The 20,655-nt window shown below is 38.9% G+C and overlaps 1 protein-coding gene and 3 long non-coding RNA genes across 19 annotated transcripts in view; 2 read left to right on the top strand and 2 right to left on the bottom strand.

The window, feature by feature from the left end:
* LOC147838680 (uncharacterized) overlaps window positions 1–3,038 on the top strand; it is a 57,688-nt gene extending 54,650 nt beyond the window's left edge. The window contains exon 3 of the long non-coding RNA XR_015519861.1: window positions 3,021–3,038. This is a non-coding gene — a long non-coding RNA (uncharacterized LOC147838680). The remainder of the gene's footprint in view (window positions 1–3,020) is intronic.
* Window positions 1–20,655, bottom strand: part of tcf4 (transcription factor 4) — a 435,077-nt gene that overhangs the window by 267,478 nt on the left and 146,944 nt on the right.
* LOC147838679 (uncharacterized) lies at window positions 8,753–13,891 on the bottom strand. The gene is made up of 3 exons (XR_015519877.1): window positions 11,415–13,891; window positions 10,524–11,286; window positions 8,753–9,873 (listed from the first exon to the last, which is right to left on the bottom strand). It is a non-coding gene; the product is annotated as an uncharacterized LOC147838679 (long non-coding RNA).
* On the top strand, window positions 14,494–20,502 carry LOC147831710 (uncharacterized). 2 transcript variants are annotated; one of them, XR_015519860.1, is made up of 3 exons: window positions 14,494–16,847; window positions 17,697–19,234; window positions 20,302–20,502. It is a non-coding gene; the product is annotated as an uncharacterized LOC147831710 (long non-coding RNA). The 2 variants fall into 2 exon arrangements; XR_015519859.1 differs by lacking the exon at window positions 20,302–20,502 and adding an exon at window positions 19,544–19,992.

Below are 20,655 nucleotides of genomic sequence, written 5' to 3'. Positions count from 1 at the left end.
ATAAACAATGATGGATGGATGGATCTATGGATGGATGGATTGATAGACAATGAAGGATGGATGGATGGATGGATGGATGGAATGATAGACGGATTTATGGATGGAATGATAGACAGAATGATGGATTGATGGATAGATGGATGAATAGAATGATAGAATGATGGATGGATGGATGAAATAGTAAACAATGATGAATAGATGGATGGATAGACTGAAAGAATGACAGAAAGATGGACGGATGGATGGATGGATGGATGGATGGATGGATGGATGGACCGATGGATGGAATGAAAGTACGATAGACAGAATGTTGGATAGATGGATGTATGGAAGGATGCATGGATGAATTTAATGAAAGTATTAGACAGAATGATGGATGGATGGATGGATGGATGGATGGATGGATGGATGGATGGATTGAATGAAAGATTGATAGACAGCATGATGGATGGATGGATGGATGGATGGATGGATAAATGTGTGTGTGTGGATGGATGGATAGTATGAACAAATGATAGATAGAATGATGGATGGATAGCTGGATGTGTGGATGGATGGATGGATGGATGGATGGAATAAAAGTACGATAGACAGATAGACGGATGAATGGATGGATGGATGAATGGAATGACAGTATGATAGACGGATGGATGGATAAATGATAGATGGATGAATGGATGGATGGATGGATGTGTCGATAGATGGATAGATGGTGACAAATGAAAGTGTGACAGATGTGTGCATACGTTTTACGCAGCAGATGCCCTATTGGGGAACACCCATACACACTTATTTACACACTCACACACTACGGCCAATCTAGTTCATCAATTTCCCTATAGAGCATGTGTTTGGACTGTGTGGAGAAAACCTACGCCAAACATGGGGAGAACATGCAAACTCTACACAGAAATGCAGAATGACCCAGCCAACACTCGAACCAGAGACGTTTTTGCTTTGAGGTGAAATGGATGCCCAAAAATTTCCAACATTTTTTTTCCAAAACATCATCTTCTGTGTTTAACAGATTAAAGAAACAGGTTTGAAACAAGTGAGAAAATGACGACAGAAATGTTCAATTTTGAGTGAGCCATTCCCTTTTATAACCAAATTGGGCTCCACGGGCACTGATGGAGACTCAGGTACAGAGACTTTTTTCTCCAGCTTTGAGAAAAACCTTTTTTTTTCTTCGACGTGTTCATCTGGAGGGGCATCGAGTTCTGTTCACACTTCAGATGAAGACATATGCTGAAACATTAATGTCCTCTCGACGCAGCCAAGAGTGCCGAAATCACTATTATCCAAACAGTAGAGCGACGCCAGGCGTTACGGCACCCGAACACACCTCGACCCGTCCCACACACACACATATGGAGAGTCTGACCACGTGTGAGAGCTTTTAATAGCCCGTAAACAACATGTAAGTGACAAATAACAATATCCAACGCGCATGTGTGTGTCTTTGTGACTTGTGTGGGCGAGTCGTTTTTTGCTTAACGCTTTTATATGCGGGGAAAATCTGAGGAATGAAAGGAGGATCGTGCTAAAAAACGCAGAGACGTTTGGCTATTTTCCAGATCCAGCATGAAACCTTCTTACAAAATTATGACTCTCACAATGCCAAATATTAGTTTTAGGATCATTTCCGAGGTCAAACAATGTGGCTAATGTCAATCGCAAATGTTGACATCCTAAAATAAACTAAAACAATCTAAATAAATTCAGCCTCAAATTAATGTTACGCTGTAATATCGATGCCAAACGTTCTGTTAATATACAGAAACCGTCAGAATATTGTTACAATATAACAGCGAGTAGTTTAGCTTACAAGAAGTCAAAACTGTCAAAATAATGTTACAATGTAACATCAGCGTCAAAAATATGACGTCATCTTAAAAATTATGTTACAATATAATGACAGTATCAAAATTAGCAGTCAAAATAAAATTACAATATAATGTCAGCGTCAAAAATGTTACGATATAATGTAACCTTAAAAATATTCTTAAAATATAACAATAGTGAGTGACTAAAAAAAGCCAAAACTGATGGGTTATTACATCAAGGTCCAATGTATACGCAAAAATTGGCCTCCACGGTGACCAGAACTTAATCCAATAGAGGATCTCTGGGATTCACATCTCTGAACACACAACACGTCCAACCTTGAGGCGGATGGGCTACAGCAGCAGAAGAGCACACCGGGTGCCGCTCCTGTCAGCTAAGAACAGGAAACTGAGGCTACAATTCACACAGACTCACCAAAACTGGACAATAGAAGATTGGAGAAACGTTGCTGCTCTGATGAGTCTCCATTTCTGCTGACACATACAGATGGTCCGCTCAGAATTTGGCCTCAACAACATGAAAGCATGGATCATCCTGCCTTGTATCAGCGGTTCAGGCTGGTGGTGGTGGTGTAATGGTGTGGGGGAGATTTTCTTTGGGTCCATTAGTACCAATTGAGCATCAACGCCACAGCCTACCTGAGTATTGCTGCTGACCATGTCCATCCCTTTATGAGCAAAGTGTCTCCATCTTCTGATGGCTTCTTCCAGCAGGTAACTCACCATGTCATAAAGCTCAATCATCTCAGACTGGTTTCTTGAACATGACAACGAGTTCACTGTACTCAAATGGCCTCCACAGTCACCAGAGCTCAATCCAATTGAGCACCTTTTGGATGTAGTTGCATGGGAGATTGGCATCATGGATGTGCAGCCGACAAATCTGCAGCAACTGTGTGATGCTATCATGTCAATATGGAGCAAAATCTCTGAGGAATATTTCCAGTATCTTGTTGAATCTCTGCCACGAAGGATAAAGGCAGTTCTGAAGGCAAAAGGGGCCAACCCGGTAACAGTAAGGTGTACCTATTAAAGTGGCCGGTGAGTGTATTCTCAAAATGTTTTTAGTTATATAATGCCAACAATGTTACAATATAGCGTAACCATCAAAATAATGTTACGATATACATTAATGGGCGGTTCATTCCGATGTGGCGACCCCTGATAAATAAGGAACTAATAATGTTACAATATAATGTTGGTGTTTAAATTACCTGCCAAAATAATGTTACAGTGTAATGTCAGTGTCAAGTGTTACAATGTAATGTCACCTTAAAAATAATGTTACAATATACGCTAACGATGTAACATCAACATTCGATGTAACGACCAAAACTGTTACATTATAACGTCGATATACAATAATGGGCGGTTCATTCCGATGTGGCGACCCCTGATAAATAAGGAACTAAGCCGAAAGAAAATTAATAAATGAATGAGTGACTGTATACAGTAATGATGTAACTTCAACTTTATCCGATATTGCAGCCAAAATTGGTACATTGATATAGTTATAATGAAATGTATCAATTTTAGCTGTCAATATAATGTTACAAAATAATGTCAGTGTCAACGATGTTACAATATAATGTCCCCTTAAAAATAATGTTACAATATAATGTCGTTTTATAAATTACCTGCCAAAATAATGTTACAGTGTAATGTCAGTGTCAAGTGTTACAATGTAATGTCACCTTAAAAAAAATTGTTACAATATACGCTAACGATGTAACATCAACATTCGATATAACGACCAAAACTGTTACATTATAACGTCAATGTCTAAAAAAAACCAATAAAATAATATTACAACATAATGTGTCAAAATTACCTGTTAAAATAATGTTATAATGTAATGTCAGTGTCAAAAATGTTACAATAATGTAACCATCAAAATATTGTTACAATAAAACAGTAGTGAGTAAATTCAGCTTTAAATAAAAAAAGTCACAACTGTTATTACATTAAAGTCCAATGTATACTCCAAATATGTTTTAATTATATGATGTCAACATTACAATACAGTACAATATAGCCTTATATACCTTTAGCCGTTTACACTTCCATTCATATGCATGTGAATGCGACAGATCAAAAACATAAGCTCGTGTGACAAGTTTCGCAGTTCGCTGCATTGGAAAGTTCAAGCTTGGTGAACTCGACCAGTGAAATTGCATCATGTGGCTGCGTAAAACCAATAGAAGATCAAAACATGGCCTCTCTGTACAGAAATGTAATATATGGACCAATCCCTGGCCTTTTTTAATGTATAATCATCTGCCGTAATCCCGCCCCTTTTCGCAGTTCTGTACAACAGAATTTCACAAGCTCAAACTCTACTGTGACATAAGTCTAGACCTTTGATTGCCTATGAAAGAGCTGTAGATGTTTGACTGTACATGTCTGTACTTGAGGTCACAGCACACACACAGAAACCAAGAGGCCACTGAAGCGCTCGTGCTAACAGAAGTTTCACAACCATAACAAAACCGATTTGAGAGGAAAACAAAGAGATGAAAAGAGAGAAACACTGAAAACATGCATCAAAGCCTCAGTGAACCGGCAGATTTCCTTGAAGAATTCACTCTCCTGTCATAGCAAACCAGCACACTTTCATTCTGGAGGTTTTGGAGAATGTTCCTGCTGCTCCTTTCAATGCAAACACTGACAGAGCATGTTTTTTAGAAAATATTAGTGGAAATTAAAGATGATTGTGTGCATGTAATGCTGTCTGCACTAATGTAAAGTATTTTCTACCATTGAATTGTACACTTACATTACACTGTCACACTATTTTCCTGATTATATTGGGCACTGACATTATATTGCAACATTTTAATGCTGACATACATACATATATATATATACATATATGTGTGTGTGTGTGTGTGTATATAGGCCTATATATATATAAACATACATTCATCTCTCTTAAAATGACAGGGGGGGCGGTCAAAAGAAACTGACCGTAAAGACAGACAGATAAACAGAAAAGTAGAAGGTTTACAGAACTACGTCATATCATTAAAATCATTCAATATTTTTAAACTAAATATTTTATTAATTATTTTAATAATTATAAGGATTTTTATAACCGGGCCGAAGCAGTGGTGCAGTAGGTAGTGCTGTCACCTCACAGCAAGAAGGTCGCTGGGTCGCTGGTTCGAACCTCGGCTCAGTTGGTGTTTCTGTGTGGAGTTTGCATGTTCTCCCTGCGTTCGTGTGGGTTTCCTCCGGATGCTCCGGTTTCCCCCACAGTCCAAACACATGCGCTACAGGTGAATTGGATAGACTAAATTGTTCCTAGTGTATGAGTGTATGAGGGTGACAGGCCGGCTGGAATATGTAAAAAAAAAAAAAAAAAATGGAGGACTTGTTCCAAAGAGCCGACCCCGTAACCATACAGGACTAAGGCCAAAGAAGAAGAAGAAGAGAAGGATTTTTATAACGATTCAAACTTTAATGCTTCACTTGCTTTTGTTCTTATCTCAGACAGTTTTACCTCTTAAAGTTTAAAATAATAATGACAACTTTTTTTTCTGCTTTTTTTGAAAAGTACACTCAAAGAGTTTAGATGCAAAATCCTCTAAAGGCCATCTAATGTTTTCTTCTAAAATTAGGATTTTTCTCAGACTCCTGTGTGCAGGCTCACTATTTGTACTTTTATAGTGACAAAAAAAAGTTATTTACATTGACTTTAAAGGGGAATAACTGAAAATAAACATCGGTCTGAAACATTGATCCTAAAAATGGTCTTTTTAGGAGTACCTTTTAGACGGCATTTAGAGGTTTTTGCATCTGAACTCTTTACTTACTAAAAAATACAGACGTTTTTAGATTTAGCCCGCTCCACCATTCACACACCACAGTCTGGCTAGTTTCTGTCCTTTTCTTAAACTAAAAAGGCAATCATGGTCCAACATTCCTGACCATCATCACCAATAAAGCCTAGAAAAACAGGCATCAGTATACTGTAAACCGATGGGCAGGGCCAGACGGAATCTGCGGAGGTTTTTTGCTATTTCTGCTGAGAACTTTGGTAAAAATCTGTGGATTTCTGTGGAATTACTTTGGGAGTATCCAGCGGATTATCATAACTAAAACCTTAATATATTAAATAAAAAGTAATAAATTACTGGTTTGAATATTATTTCCAGTTATTGAAGAAATAATTTGTTTCTGTAATTAAAGTTTTGTAACTATTAAATAGTTTTAAATTCAAAACTGTAACATATACATCAGTGTAAAACCCATGACTGGTAGAAAAAACTAATTGTGTACCTGGTCTCCACTTTTGCCATGACCTCTTTTGGCTTTAACAAACTCATCCCTCAAAGTTTTTCCAAATCTTTTTCCAAAACCTTTCCTCCTTTCCCTTGGCTGTTGCAATTTCTAGCCGAGAATTTTTGATCATCATCTTATCTCTACTATCACGGATCATAAAGATCTATACAGTCGTTCCTGTTTCAGACAAAATCTCTTCAGTGTTTCACATTCAACTCAAATCAAATGCAGCGCCGCACACTGTCCCCATGAGTCTCAAAAAAAATCCTGCGCTCCGCCAGCTGAAATCATGTCACGCTCACCCAAAGTGAACATCCGCAAAACACAGTAATGATGTCACATTCGACGCACACACTCAAGCAAACTAGCGGACGCGTCGAGTGTAAACCAGGCTTTAGCAGGAGGATGAAGATGACACCAGGGTGGACATTTCAGCAAGACAATAATCTAAAGCACAGCCAAGGAGACTCTCAGATGCTTTCAAAGAAAGAAAATCAAGCTGTAGAATGGCCAAGCCAATCACCTGACCCAAACCCAATAGAGAAAACAAAATAAAGCTCAGACTTGAGAGACGAGACCCACAGAAGCATCAAGATTCTGCCACTCTGTTGAAGTCTGCGAGAAACTCACACTTGAGCAATGCATGTGGCTTCATTCTCCATATTAGAGGCATCTTTAAGCTGCCGTCATTAACAAAAGCCTTTAGTATAAATTATTAAACATGCTTCAGTAGTTCAGCGCTTTCTCCTTCTGTCATCTCATTGTTATTACACACAATGAATGTTTTATTTTTATGTCTGTATTGTTTGGGTTTGTACCAAAATCTGCTTCAATTGCATGTCAACAGCTCCTTTAGAAATATTACTCCCAGGCAGAGCCGGAGCAAGCTGAACTGCCGCTCTAGGCAAAGGACGATCACGCCGCCCACAAACCGAAAGTGAAAACGAAAATGACCGGTTATCAAAGTGAAGAACCCTATTCTGCCGCCCTAGGCGCGGGTATAACTGCGGACGCAGGTGGTGCGGGAGATGTTCGGATGTCGCCCTCTCTATTCTGCCGCCCTAGGCGCGGATATAACTGCGGACGCAGGTGGTGCGCGAGGTGTTCGGATGCCGCCCTCTCTGCCGCCCTAGGCGCGGGTATAACTGCGGTCGCGGGTGGTGCGGGAGATGTTCGGATGTCGCCCTCTCTATTCTGCCGCCCTAGGCGCAGATATAACTGCGGAGTGCGGTCGCGGGTGGTGCGGGAGGTGTTCAGATGCCACCCTCTCTGCCGCCCTAGGCGCGGGTATAACTGCGGTCGCGGGTGGTGCGGGAGGTGTTCGGATGCCGCCCTCTCAGCCGCCCTAGGCGCGGGTATAACTGCGGTCGCGGGTGGTGCGCGAGGTGTTCAGATGCCGCCCTCTATGCCGCCCTAGGCGCGGGTATAACTGCGGTCGCGGGTGGTGCGCGAGGTGTTCAGATGCCGCCCTCTCTGCCGCCCTAGGCGCGGGTATAACTGCGGTCGCGGGTGGTGCGGGAGGTGTTCGGATGCCGCCCTCTCTGCCGCCCTAGGCGCGGGTATAACTGCGGTCGCGCGTGGTGTGGGAGATGTTCGGATGTCGCCCTCTCTATTCTGCCGCCCTAGGCGCGGGTATAACTGCGGTCGTGGATGGTGCGGGAGGTGTTCGGATGCCGCCCTCTCTGCTGCCCTAGGCGCGGGTATAACTGCGGTCGCGGGTGGTGCGGGAGGTGTTCGGATGCCCCCCTCTCTATTCTGCCACCCTAGGCGGCCACCTAGGTCGCCTCTATGGACGCGCCGGCCCTGCTCCCAGTACAAAACGAGTTCGATACTTATTTTCCCGCTGTACCTTCATGTCAATGCAACAACCAAAACATTTATGAAGTTCCAAATATGACAATTGTACTTTCTGACTACTGCATGACGTTCATTAATTCATTTATTTTCTTGTCGGCTTAGTCCCTTTATTAACCCAGGGTCGCCACAGCGGAATGAACCCCCAACTTATCCAGCAAGTTTTTTATGCAGCGGATGCCCTTCCAGCCGCAACCCATCTCTGGGAAACATCCACACACACACATTCACACACTACAGACAATTTAGCCTACCCAATTCCCCTGTACCGCATGTGTTTGGACTGTGGGGGAAACCGGAGCACCCGAAGGAAACCCATGCGAACGCAGAGAGAACATGCAAACTCCACACAGAAACGCCAACTGAGCCGAGGCTCGAACCAGCGACCTTCTTGCTGTGAGGTGACAGCACTACCTACTGCGCCACTGCTTCGCCCTTTTGCATGATGTGATATGTTGAAATGACAAGCGAGCAGACAGAAAGAATACACAGTGTGACGCAATGCAAGAGAAGGTCATGTATTCAGCGCATTGCATTGTGTCCTTAAAAAAAACAAAACAAGGCCATGTGATTCTCAGTATTAGCCATCACACGTCTCCATCGCTTTCTTCCACAGCCTCTCTCTCTCTCTTCTTTACAGAATATATCAAAACACGCCGCATGTGTGAAAGCATTTGCGTCTGTAAACAGGTAAACATTTCCACTCGACTCATTTGCAGGAGTTTAGCGTGGTGAAAACAATTTGTGTCGTTTTATTTTTTTTTTTTGAAGAAGAAGAAGCCTCTTGCAAATGAAGCTTGAAATATTTTCTTAAAGTGGCGATATGTCTCATTCACACTTCGGTTTCAAATGCGCTAAGGAGGTTTTCCGTCAAGCGCTGGTCTCTCTCTCTCTTTCTCTTTCTGCTGAGAGCGATTTTCAGGAAAGCTTGACAAAAGTGTGCTCATTACTGCGCTGAAACTCCAAGGTAGAATCAAACTCAGGCAGGGAAAATGCAGCGGCGGTTCTGAACAGTGTTAAACAGTTGTTCCAGAACATGTGGCGGCAAGGTGTGTGTGTGTGTGTAATAAAGTCCACACACACCTGCCCGCGTCCAGACTCCAGAGTGAACTCTGCACCTGCTACCAGGGAAACCGAGGAGCGGGAAACAGACAGGGAATTCCGTGAAATGTTGGGATGGAGACAAGTGAATGAACGGGTGTGAGAAATTTTAGGCACACACACACACACATTACACACTGTAGGACAGACATGTAACACTACTGTACTATAAAAAGAGCACTGAAGAATCTTGTTAAAAGACACTGCTGTTGAATTCTGAGATGGGAATTTAAATATACAGTACTTAATAAGGTTAAGGTTAGGGTTAAGGCTAGGACAGGTTGTGTTTAATCACGCTACATAAATAAAACTCACATTGACAACATAGTATTATGTTTAGTTTAGGATCGCACAATATATCATTTGAGCATCGATATCGCATGTGAATAAACATGTGTGAGAAATTTGAAGCACACACACACACACACACACAATAACATGCATTACACACTGTAGGACAGACATGTAGCACTATCTGTACTATAAATAGAGCACTGAAGAATCTTATTAAAAGACGCTGCTGTTGAATTCTGGGATGGGGATTTAAATTTACTTAATTGGGTTAAGGTTAGGGTTAGGGTTGGGACAGGTTGTGTTTAATAGTGCTATATAAATAAAACTCACATTGACAATACAACATTATGTTTAGTTTGGTTTAGTTTAGTGTTGCACAATATATTGTTTAAGCATCGATATCGCATGTAAATGAACAGGTGTTAGAAATGTAAAGCACACACACACATTCAATAACACACATTACACACTGTAGGACAGACATGTAACACTACTGTACTATAAAAAGAGCACTGAAGAATCTTATTAAAAGACGCTGCTGTTAAATTCTGGGATGAGAATTTAAGTATATAGTACTTAATAGGGTTAAGGTTAGGGTTAAGGCTAGGACAGGTTGTGTTTAATCACGCTATATAAATAAAACTCACATTGACAATATAGTATTATGTTTATTTTAGGGTCGCACAATATATCATTTGAGCATCGATATCGCATGTGAATAAACATGTGTGAGAAATTTAAAGCACACACACACACACACACACACACACACACAATAACATGCATTACACACTGTAGGACAGACATGTAGCACTATCTGTACTATAAATAGAGCACTGAAGAATCTTATTAAAAGACGCTGCTGTTAAATTCTGGGATAGGGATTTAAATTTACTTAATTGGGTTAAGGTTAGGGTTAGGGTTGGGACAGGTTGTTTTTAATAGTGCTATATAAATAAAACTGACATTGACAATACAACATTATGTTTAGTTTGGTTTAGTTTAGTGTTGCACAATATATTGTTTAAGCATCGATATCGCATGTAAATGAACAGGTGTTAGAAATTTAAAGCACACACATACACACACACACACACACATTCAATAACACACATTACACACTGTAGGACAGACATGCAACACTATCTGTACTATAAAAAGAGCACTGAGGAAAGACAATGCTGTTGAATTCTTAAATAGGGATTGAAATGTACTTAATAGGGTTTGGGTTAGGGTTAGGGGTGGGACAGGTTGTGTTAAATCATGCTATATTAATAAAATTACCATGCCTTTGACAAAATAAGATAATGTTTAGTTTAGGGTTGCACAAGATATTGTTTGAGCATTGATATCGCATGTAAATGAACGATTGTGAGAAATTTGCGCACACACACACACACACACACACAATAACATGCATTACACACTGTAGGACAGACATGTAGCACTATCTGTACTACAAAAAGAGCACTGAAGAATTTTACTAAAAGACAATGTTGTTGAATTCTGGGATGAGGATTTAAATCTACTTAATTGGGTTGAGGTTAGGGTTAGGGTTGGGACAGGTTGTGTTTAATAGTGCTATATAAACAAAACCGACATTGACAATACAACATTATGTTTAGTTTAGGGTCGCACAATGTTTTGTTTGAGCATCGACGTCGCATGCATGAACGAGTGTGAAAAATTTTAAGTGCACACACACACACACACACACACACACACATAAAATAACACATTACACACTGTAGGATAGACATGTATTATTATTTATACTATAAAAATAGCACTGAAGAATTTCACTAAAAGACGCTCCTGTTGAACTCTGGGATGGGGGTTAAATGTACTTAGGTTAAGGTTAGGGTCAGGGTTGGGTTGTGTTTAATTCATCAAATTCAAATGAACTCTACAAATGTTTACATTTACATTTACATTTAGTCATTTAGCAGACGCTTTTATCCAAAGCGACTTACAAATGAGGACAAGGAAGCAATTTACACAACCAAGAGCAACAATGAATAAGTACTAAAGTACTAAATGTTACATAAATTAAAGTCCAATCTGTCAATATATTAAAATATAAAGTCAATGTTTGATACAACTGTCAAAAAGGTGCTTCCTCCCTCATATCACGCACTGTATCCATCTGTGTGTGTGTCAGTGTCTATAACAGAACGCTCTGTTTACACCGAGCAGATCTCTGTCTTTCGGCTTTTCACATCAGCCCCTCCCACCTGTTCCTCCTCAGCCAATGACCTTGCTGAAGGAGAAAGAGGCCACAAGGCTCTGCCCACTGCCCCGCCCCCTCTGGCTGCACACACTAAATAACAGAGGCGGATTCAGAGCTGCGCCCCGAACACCTGCAAAACTTCTAGAGTTTGAAGACTGAGGCCAGACAAAAGGCTTTCATGAGAGGGCATTTCTGTGGGAAAAACTGCTGCCAGTGTCCGATTACATTCCTGTCGCTCTCGCGCTGCTGCTCTAAACAAGAACGGACCAGTCAAGTTCACAAAATCCGTCACGAGCAGCTCATATTCACTCCAAAAATCTGCAAGATGGAATTTTGTGCTTTGAGTAAATGAAGATTAAATGCACGCTAACACTTTTAATGCAGCTCACGCTTATAATGAATTTTAACAAGAGACAGACTCTGTAGACTTTATTAGCTGTTTCTACAGAGAATTTAGTCAAAAGGATTTATGCGGTATGATTTTGGGACTATCATAACTAGGGCTGAACAATATATAATTCCAGCATTGATATCGCTACACTGTAAAAAGCAATAGCTGTTCTCATTAATAAAATTAAGTGCAGTTAACTTTGCTTACCTGACAATATTTCAACAACAATCCCAACAATCAGAATAATGCGAACATTAAGTTATTAAACTAAAGAGATTCAAGTAATCTTGACATACAAAAATAAGTAATCACAACTTCTGAGTGGTCATTAGAGCTGCACGATTCTGGCTAAAATGAGAATCGCGATTTTTTTGGCTTAAAATAAATGTTAATAATTGATGATTTTCTCAGGATTCTGTAGATGTAAAAAGGGTTAATATGAGTCAGCAATTATTATTGTTTTTTCTCAAACATATGCAACCCGGGCTCATTGTGGAAACGTAGTCCCGCGGACGTTTCTGGAGACAGCAGAATACGTCCCGGCAGGTACGTATGGCCGCAGTTTTTGTTTTCGCGAGTCCGCGAGAGGCCGCTGTTGTGAGATTTTTTGCGTCTCAGACGCCTCTCGCGAGCGCCTCATGTTAACATGCGGAGGCCGCTGTCCGACTGGCCGGATGATTGACTGCGCGACCGGCCAATCGACCGACCCGCCCTCCTCCTTCCCCGAACCCAACCAATCTTACCGATCGACCCGCCCGCCCGCTCGCTTCCCTAAACCCGAGCAACAGTTTACAAAAGCCGTCCAAAAAAATAAAAGCCCCGATTTGTTTTTTTTTCTACCGCGTTTTCGGATTTCACCGCGTTCTCACCCTGTTACAAAACTCGTTCACCTAATTTTTGGGATTCTGTTTTTGTCTTACCTAATTGCTGGGACCGCTCTTCCCCGGACTCGAAACCGGTCGCCGTGGTCGACTCCTCTCTGCATCTCGAGCCTGCCGACGTACACGATGAGCTGAGTGGACAAACGGGTTGCAGCGGGGAAGCCCTCCACAAGGAGGTAAGCGGTCGGCCGGCAAGCGCGAAAGGGAACGGCGTCACACCGCCCCGCAGCGTTCGCTTAAAAAAAAATAAACGCAGCCGTACGTACCTCCCGGGACGAATTCCGCTGTCTCCAGAAATGTCCGCGGGACTACGATTTCAGAATGAGCTTGGGTTGAACATATGGTAAAACAACAACATTAATATTATATGCAGGTCTACTGGTTTCTATAAATAATTCTATTCTACTTATAATAATTCTGATGTTGAATTATGTTTGAGATATATGCTTGCAATCTGCCATTGACAACATTATTAGACTATTTATTCACTGTTAAAATCAACATTAAATAGGCTAGAGTAGTTAAACTGACACTGTAAACGTTTATTTTCATGCACAACTGTTTGTTCGCTATGAAAGAAAAAAAAACATAGCAAATGCTTGTCGCAGTCATAACTCTAGACTGCGATATGATTATTTAAATAATGTGCACGCTTTCAGTTTCATTTTCACTGCTAAGTGCTGTTCATTCTTTGCGCACGGATCACTGCGCAAAATGATCACTCTGTGCAACAAACTGAATATTATTTACAACTTTATTAGCTGTTAGACGAGCGAGCATCTATGATCAAGTAGGATGTGTGCACGCCCTCTCTATGATAACAGCTCACGGTCAGCAGCTCACGTCACGAGTGATTTCCCGGCCACGAAAACATCATTATATGAAGACAAAAATGACATTTTAGGTGATTTACACCTTGTAAATACAGTATGTGACTCTTTGAACATCATTTGGAGGTGTCTAATTCGCTGAGCAATGTACGTGAAACAATGAAAAGACATGTGCAGCCGCGTTTGCTTCTCTCCTGAACTTGAAAATATGCAGAATCGTCGAAATGCTGGATTAAGCTCGTCTTGGGGGGTCGAATTAAGATCGCAATCTTTTTTCGATTAATTGTGTAGCTCTAGTGGTCATGTGTTAAAAGCATGTTAATGACAGAGAATGGTGATGAAGGAACTGAGAAAACAGGTGAAAGCATTAAAATCTAAGCATAAGCATAACAAATCTAAGAGCTTTTTCAATTCTTTGATGTTAAAAATGTATAAATATATATTTATATATTATATTCATTTATTAATTGAATACTATTTTAATGATTATACACACACACACACACACACACACATATATATATATATATACACACATACATATATATATATATATATATATATATATATATATATATATATATATATAAAATTGTATAAAAATATTTATATAATGATAATAAATAAATAAAAAAATTAAATGTTTATAATAATACTTAAATAAGTAATATTATATACATACTATTTAATTATTATTATTATTATGACAATAAACATTGTTTGAAATCAGTTTTTAAGTGCTATAAATTGTATGTTTTTTTTTGTTTTGTTTTGTTTTTTTGCAGTACGCAGATGCTAAATGTTTTACAAGGTCAGTTGTTTGAGCTGCATGTGCATTGCATTGTTTTCCTGAGTAAGTAATAACTGCATGTTTAAAGACGTGTATAGACTGTTTGAGGTGATTGATGTGATTGATGTGATTGATGTGATTGGTTGATTGATTGATTGATTGATTGATTGATTGATTGATTGATTGATTGATTGATTGATGCCTGTTTGATCCATTGTACAACATTTACACAACAAAAAGTTTTAAAAGTGTAGGTATTGGTTTTTAGGGCGCCACTGTGAGACAGTGGGTAGAGCTATTGCGTCACAGTATGAAGGCCATTGGTTTAGTTGGCATTTCTGTGTGGAGTTTGCATGTTCTCCCCGTGTCAGCGTGAGATTCCTCTGGGTTTCCCCCACAGTCCAAACACATGCGCTATAGGAGAATTGAGAGGTGTCTGGATGCAGACCTGGTGCAGTGCAATCTGAGCTGGATCCAATGCTTTTGGAAACCCACGCCAACACAGGGAGAACATGCAAACTCCACACAGAAACACCAACTGACCCAGCCGGGACTCGAACCAGTGACCTTCTTGCTGTGAGGGGATCGTGCTACCCACTGCGCCACCTTGTTGTTAAATTCTTTTATAAACCGCAAATGAATCCAATCTAAAATGAATGTAGAAATCTACGACTGATTTTTTTTCTCTGCATATCCGAGTCCTGTGTGACGTTTAAAGTGTGTAGCCCCAGCGGGTTTGATTTCTGCTCTATGTGTCATGACACACACGCAAAGTAAACAGCTTCTTAAATACATATTTATTGGATAATTAGGACTGTAATTGGTTCAGGCTGTAACGAGACGGACGTTAAACCAGCAACTGCAGCAAAAAATTAGCACTTGGAAAAACAGTAGCACATACTGCCCACACCGCCGGAGTGCGAAAAACACACACACAATCACAGACACACACGAACCACACATAAACAAACCCATAAAACACACACACAAGTGCTTTATACCTTTGCAAATAGAAGCACATGAACACGTACACACACACACACACACACACACACACACACACACACACACACACATGCATGCATGCAAACAGCAGCTTTAACCAAAGCACTGATGGAATGGAATGTCAATGGCGTCACAGATAAACACACACACACACACTCACACAAACACACACATACACACTGCCAGATGTTCAACTGCCTTTTAGGAAAACCAAGACAAGAAATCTCCTCTAAGACACACAGATAATCCCAACACTTCAGTTCCACCTGAAACTCCAGTCATGCACAACAACATGAGCATTGCTGCCGGAATTTCACTGCTTCACTTCATAGAAAAGTTTCAGCGACTAGTTAAGGGTTTATTTAGACAAATTTACTGTTTATTTAAAGTTGCAATAGGTTAAAAATCTGTTCACATCCTTGCCATTCCTTAACACAACATATGAAGGTGTTTAGGGGCCGAAGACACCAGGTGATGAAGTGTTTCAGGTGTAATTGTGTCCCGTTCTTCCTACAAACAAGTCTTAAGAAGGGCAACAGGACAGGGTCTTCATTGTCACATTTTGCACTTCAGAATGTGCCACACATTCTCTATTGGAGACAGGTCGGGACTGTAGGCAGGCCAGTCACGTACCTGAAACATCCTGATAAAAACGATAAAAATGATGTGGTCCAAATGTATTTACAACCCCAAATCAGGAAGCGTTGGGACACTATGGAAAACGCAAATAAAAAAGAAAGTGATTTCTAAATTTGCTTTGACTTGTATTTTGTTGCAGAAAATAAAACAAACATTATTTAATGTGCTTCTCATGATTTATATTTTTTAAATAAACATGTATTCCAATTTTGGTTTTTGCAACACATTTCAAATATAGTAGTATTAGTAAAGCTTTTACCACTTTTGTAATGTTGCCGATTCTTTTCACAACACTTAAAGTTGTTTAGGGCCCGGAGACACCAAGAGATGAAGTGTTTCAGGAGTAATTGTGTCCCATTTCTTCCATGCATCTTTGTTATTGCATTTTGCGCTTAAAAATGCACCGCACATTCTCTACTGGAGACAGGTCGGGACTGCAGGCAGGCCAGTCAAGTACCCAAAAGTCTATTCACATCCTGATAAAAATGACGATACAAAAAACATTATTTAATGTATTCCTCATGATTTCTTTTTTTTTTCTTTCTTTCTTTATAAACACGTATTCTAATTTTGGTTCTTGCAACACATTTCAAAAAAGCTGGTCCAGTAAAGCTTTTACCATTTTGTGATGTTGCCGTTCCTTTTTACAACACTTAAAAGATGCTTAGGGACTGAAGACACCAAGTGATGAAGTGTTTCAGGTGTAATTGTGTCCCATTCTTCCTGCAAACTAGTCTTAAGAAGGGCAACACTACAGGCTCTTCATTGTCACATTTTGCACTTCAGAATGCGCCACACATTCTCTATTGGAGACAGGTCGGGACTGTAGGCAGGCCAGTCACGTACCTGAAACATCCTGATAAAAACGATAAAAATGATGTGGTCCAAATGTATTTACAACCCCAAATCAGGAAACGTTGGGACACTATGGAAAACGCAAATAAAAAAGAAAGTGATTTCTAAATTTACTTTGACTTGTATTTTGTTGCAGAAAATAAAACAAACATTATTTAATGTGCTTCTCATGATTTATATTTTTTAAATAAACATGTATTCCAATTTTGGTTCTTGCAACACATTTCAAATATAGTAGTATTAGTAAAGCTTTTACCACTTTTGTAATGTTGCCGATTCTTTTCACAACACTTAAAGTTGTTTAGGGCCCGGAGACACCAAGAGATGAAGTGTTTCAGGTGTAATTGTGTCCCATTTCTTCCATGCATCTTTGTTATTGCATTTTGCGCTTAAAAATGCACCGCACATTCTCTACTGGAGACAGGTCGGGACTGCAGGCAGGCCAGTCAAGTACCCAAAAGTCTGTTCACATCCTGATAAAAATGACGATACAAAAAACATTATTTAATGTATTCCTTATGATTTCTTTTTTTTTTTCTTTCTTTATAAACACGTATTCTAATTTTGGTTCTTGCAACACATTTCAAAAAAGCTGGTCCAGTAAAGCATTCACTATTTTGTGATGTTGCCGTTCCTTTTTACAACACTTAAAAGATGTTTAGGGACTGAAGACATCAAGTGATGAAGTGTTTCAGGTGTAATTGTGTCCCATTCTTCCTGCAAACTAGTCTTAAGGTGGTACAGGGTCTTTGTTGCTGCACTTTGCGGTTAAAAATGTGCCACATATTCTCAATTGGAGACAGGTCGGGACTGCAGGAAGGCCAGTCAAGTATGTGAAAGTCTGTTCACTTCCTCACAGAATAACCTAAATGTTGTGATCCAAATGTATTTATATGTATTGTGGAAGGTGTCGGACCAAAAATATTTATTATCCAATCAAAATGTTAGATATGTAATATATTATCCAATCAAAATCTTAGTAGAAATATGTGATTGCATACCTCTGTGAACTCTGTCTTTGGTATGTTCTAAAGCACCCAGAACACTCTAGAAACTGCAAAGCAACAGCTAAAACACCCAGAAAATCCTAGCAACAGCCGAAACACTCAGAACACCCTAGCAACTGCATAGCAACAGCAGAAAAACCCAAAAATCAACAGCCAAATCCCTCAGAACACCCTAGTGACTGCATATCAACAGATATGTATTATCGTTTCATTAAAAACTGTTGTCAAATGGAGTTTATTTATTTATTAGATTTTTTCCAAAACGTTTCTTTAAAGATCACACATTAACGTCATTATGAATGCAATAAATCATCAAAATCCTTATTACTGTACATTTAATTTACACTGCCTCTGACACGGATGACATCACACTCACACACACACACAAACAAATATGTGAGCATGCACGCACACACAGGAGACATGCTAGCATTAGCCTCTGTCACTGCTCAATTATGGCAGCCATTACAGTGGCACATCTTACAGCGGCACACTTGACAATATCCAAACAAGTCAGGCGTTTTAATTAAAAGTTCTCTGTTTCAGCGTGCACCTCACCTGCCGTGTTAATTACACACACTGCTGCTGTTCTTCTGCCTTTATTTTCAGACGGCTAATTACACTTTTTTGAGTCTCTTCACCTTCACTGCTATGAGCAGGTGCGACGACAAAACAAGGTGTGTTTTTCCCACCCGCGCGCAAAATCAAGGCACTCGTTAAGGACAAGACCACTCGTTAACACAAATGTGACAGGTTCATCCTTCAGCCCGCGAGACCTAATGGAGTTCTCAGCTACGACTCATTTAGCTTTCAACTTTTTGTCTCGGAAGGCACTAGGACAAAACCTGCACTCACAAACACGCAGCTTCACTAAAGAAACAAGTCAATTTAACACTTAAAATTTTCTTTAAACTTAGTCGTTTTTGCCAAATATGAGACTTAAATGAGAAATAATTGAGAATCATTTACATTAAAAAAAACCTTAAAAACCCCTCACTGACATTTAAGCTTCATTAAAGCAACAAGTCATTTCAATTCAATTATATCACGTTTGCCACATGAGAAATAAATGAGATATAATTGAGAATCAATTACATTAAGAATTTAACCTCAGATGTTTCCTCTAAAAAAACAGACAATCATTAAGCTTCATTAAAGCAACAAGTCATTTCGATTCAATTATATCACTTATTGACATATATGAGACTTAAATGAGAAATAATTGAGTATCAATTACATTAAGTATTTAATTTGACCTCAGATTCATCATATTCGAAAAAACTTGCACAGGCAATTATAAGGCTTCATTATAGCAATAAATCAATTAAATAAAAATATCCCACCTTTGTAACACATGAGACCTAAATGAGACATTATTGAGAATCTGTCACATCAAGTGTTTAAATTAAACTCAAATGTTTCCTCTTAAAAATAAACTGCATTGCCAATTAATAAGCTTCATTATAGAACTAAATCAATTTAATAAAACTATACCACCTTTGCCAAATATGAGACTTAAATGAGAAATAATTGAGAATCATTTACATTACAGAATTTAATTTTACATAAGATGTTTCCCCTAAAAAAAACTTCACTGACATTTAAGCTTTATTAAAGCAACAAGTCATTTCAATTCAATTATATCACATTGCCACATGAGAAATAAATGAGATATAATTGAGAATCAATTACATTAAGAATTTAACCTCAGATGTTTCCTCTAAAAAACAGACAATCATTAAGCTTTATTAAAGCAACAAGTCGTTTAAGTTCAATTATATCACTTATTGACATACATGAGACTTAAATGAGAAATAATTGAGTATCTATTACATTAAGTATTTAATTTGACCTCAGATGCATCCTCTTAGAAAATCCCGCAGATGCAATTAAAAGGCTTCATTATAGCAATAAATCAATTAAATAAAAATATCCCACATTTGTAACATATGAGACCTAAATGAGACATTATTGAGAATCTGTCACATTAGTGTTTAAACTCGATTGTTTCCTTTTTAAAAAAAAAAAAAAAAAACCTGCATGGCCAATGCTTCATTAAAGCAACAAGTCATTTCAATTCAGCTCAACCACTTTTGGTCCCATATGAGACATAAATGAGAAATAACAGAGTATAAATTAAATTAAGTATTTAATTTGACCTCAGATGTTTCCTCTAAAAAACTGACTAATAGTCTTAAAAATGACTAGCAATTCTTAACCTTTGTTATAGAAATAATTCAGTAAAACTATACCGCCTTTGCCAAATATGAGACTTAAACGAGAAATAATTGAGAAGCATTTACATTACAGAATTTAATATTACTTTAGATGTTTCCCCTTAAAAAAACCTTCACCGACAATCAAGCTTCATTAAAGCAACAAGTCATTTCAATTAAATTATAGCACTTTTGGTCCCATATGAGACAAATGAGAAATAACTGAGTATAAATTACATTAAGTATTTAATTTTACCTCAGATGTTTCCTCTTAAAAACTGACTTATAGTCTTAAAATGTCTTAGCAATTCTTAACCTTTATTATTGAAATAATCCAATAAAACTATACAATAACATTGGGAATTTTACCACAGATGTTAATTCAATTATATCACTTTTTGTCATATATGAGACTTAAATGAGAAATAATT

The sequence above is a fragment of the Danio rerio genome, chromosome 21 (assembly GCF_052040795.2).
Source record: "Danio rerio strain M-AB ecotype USA chromosome 21, GRCz13ab, whole genome shotgun sequence".
Taxonomy (NCBI): domain Eukaryota; kingdom Metazoa; phylum Chordata; class Actinopteri; order Cypriniformes; family Danionidae; genus Danio; species Danio rerio.
Note: the sequence above shows the minus strand (reverse complement) of the source record. Positions and strands in the feature narration are given on the sequence as shown.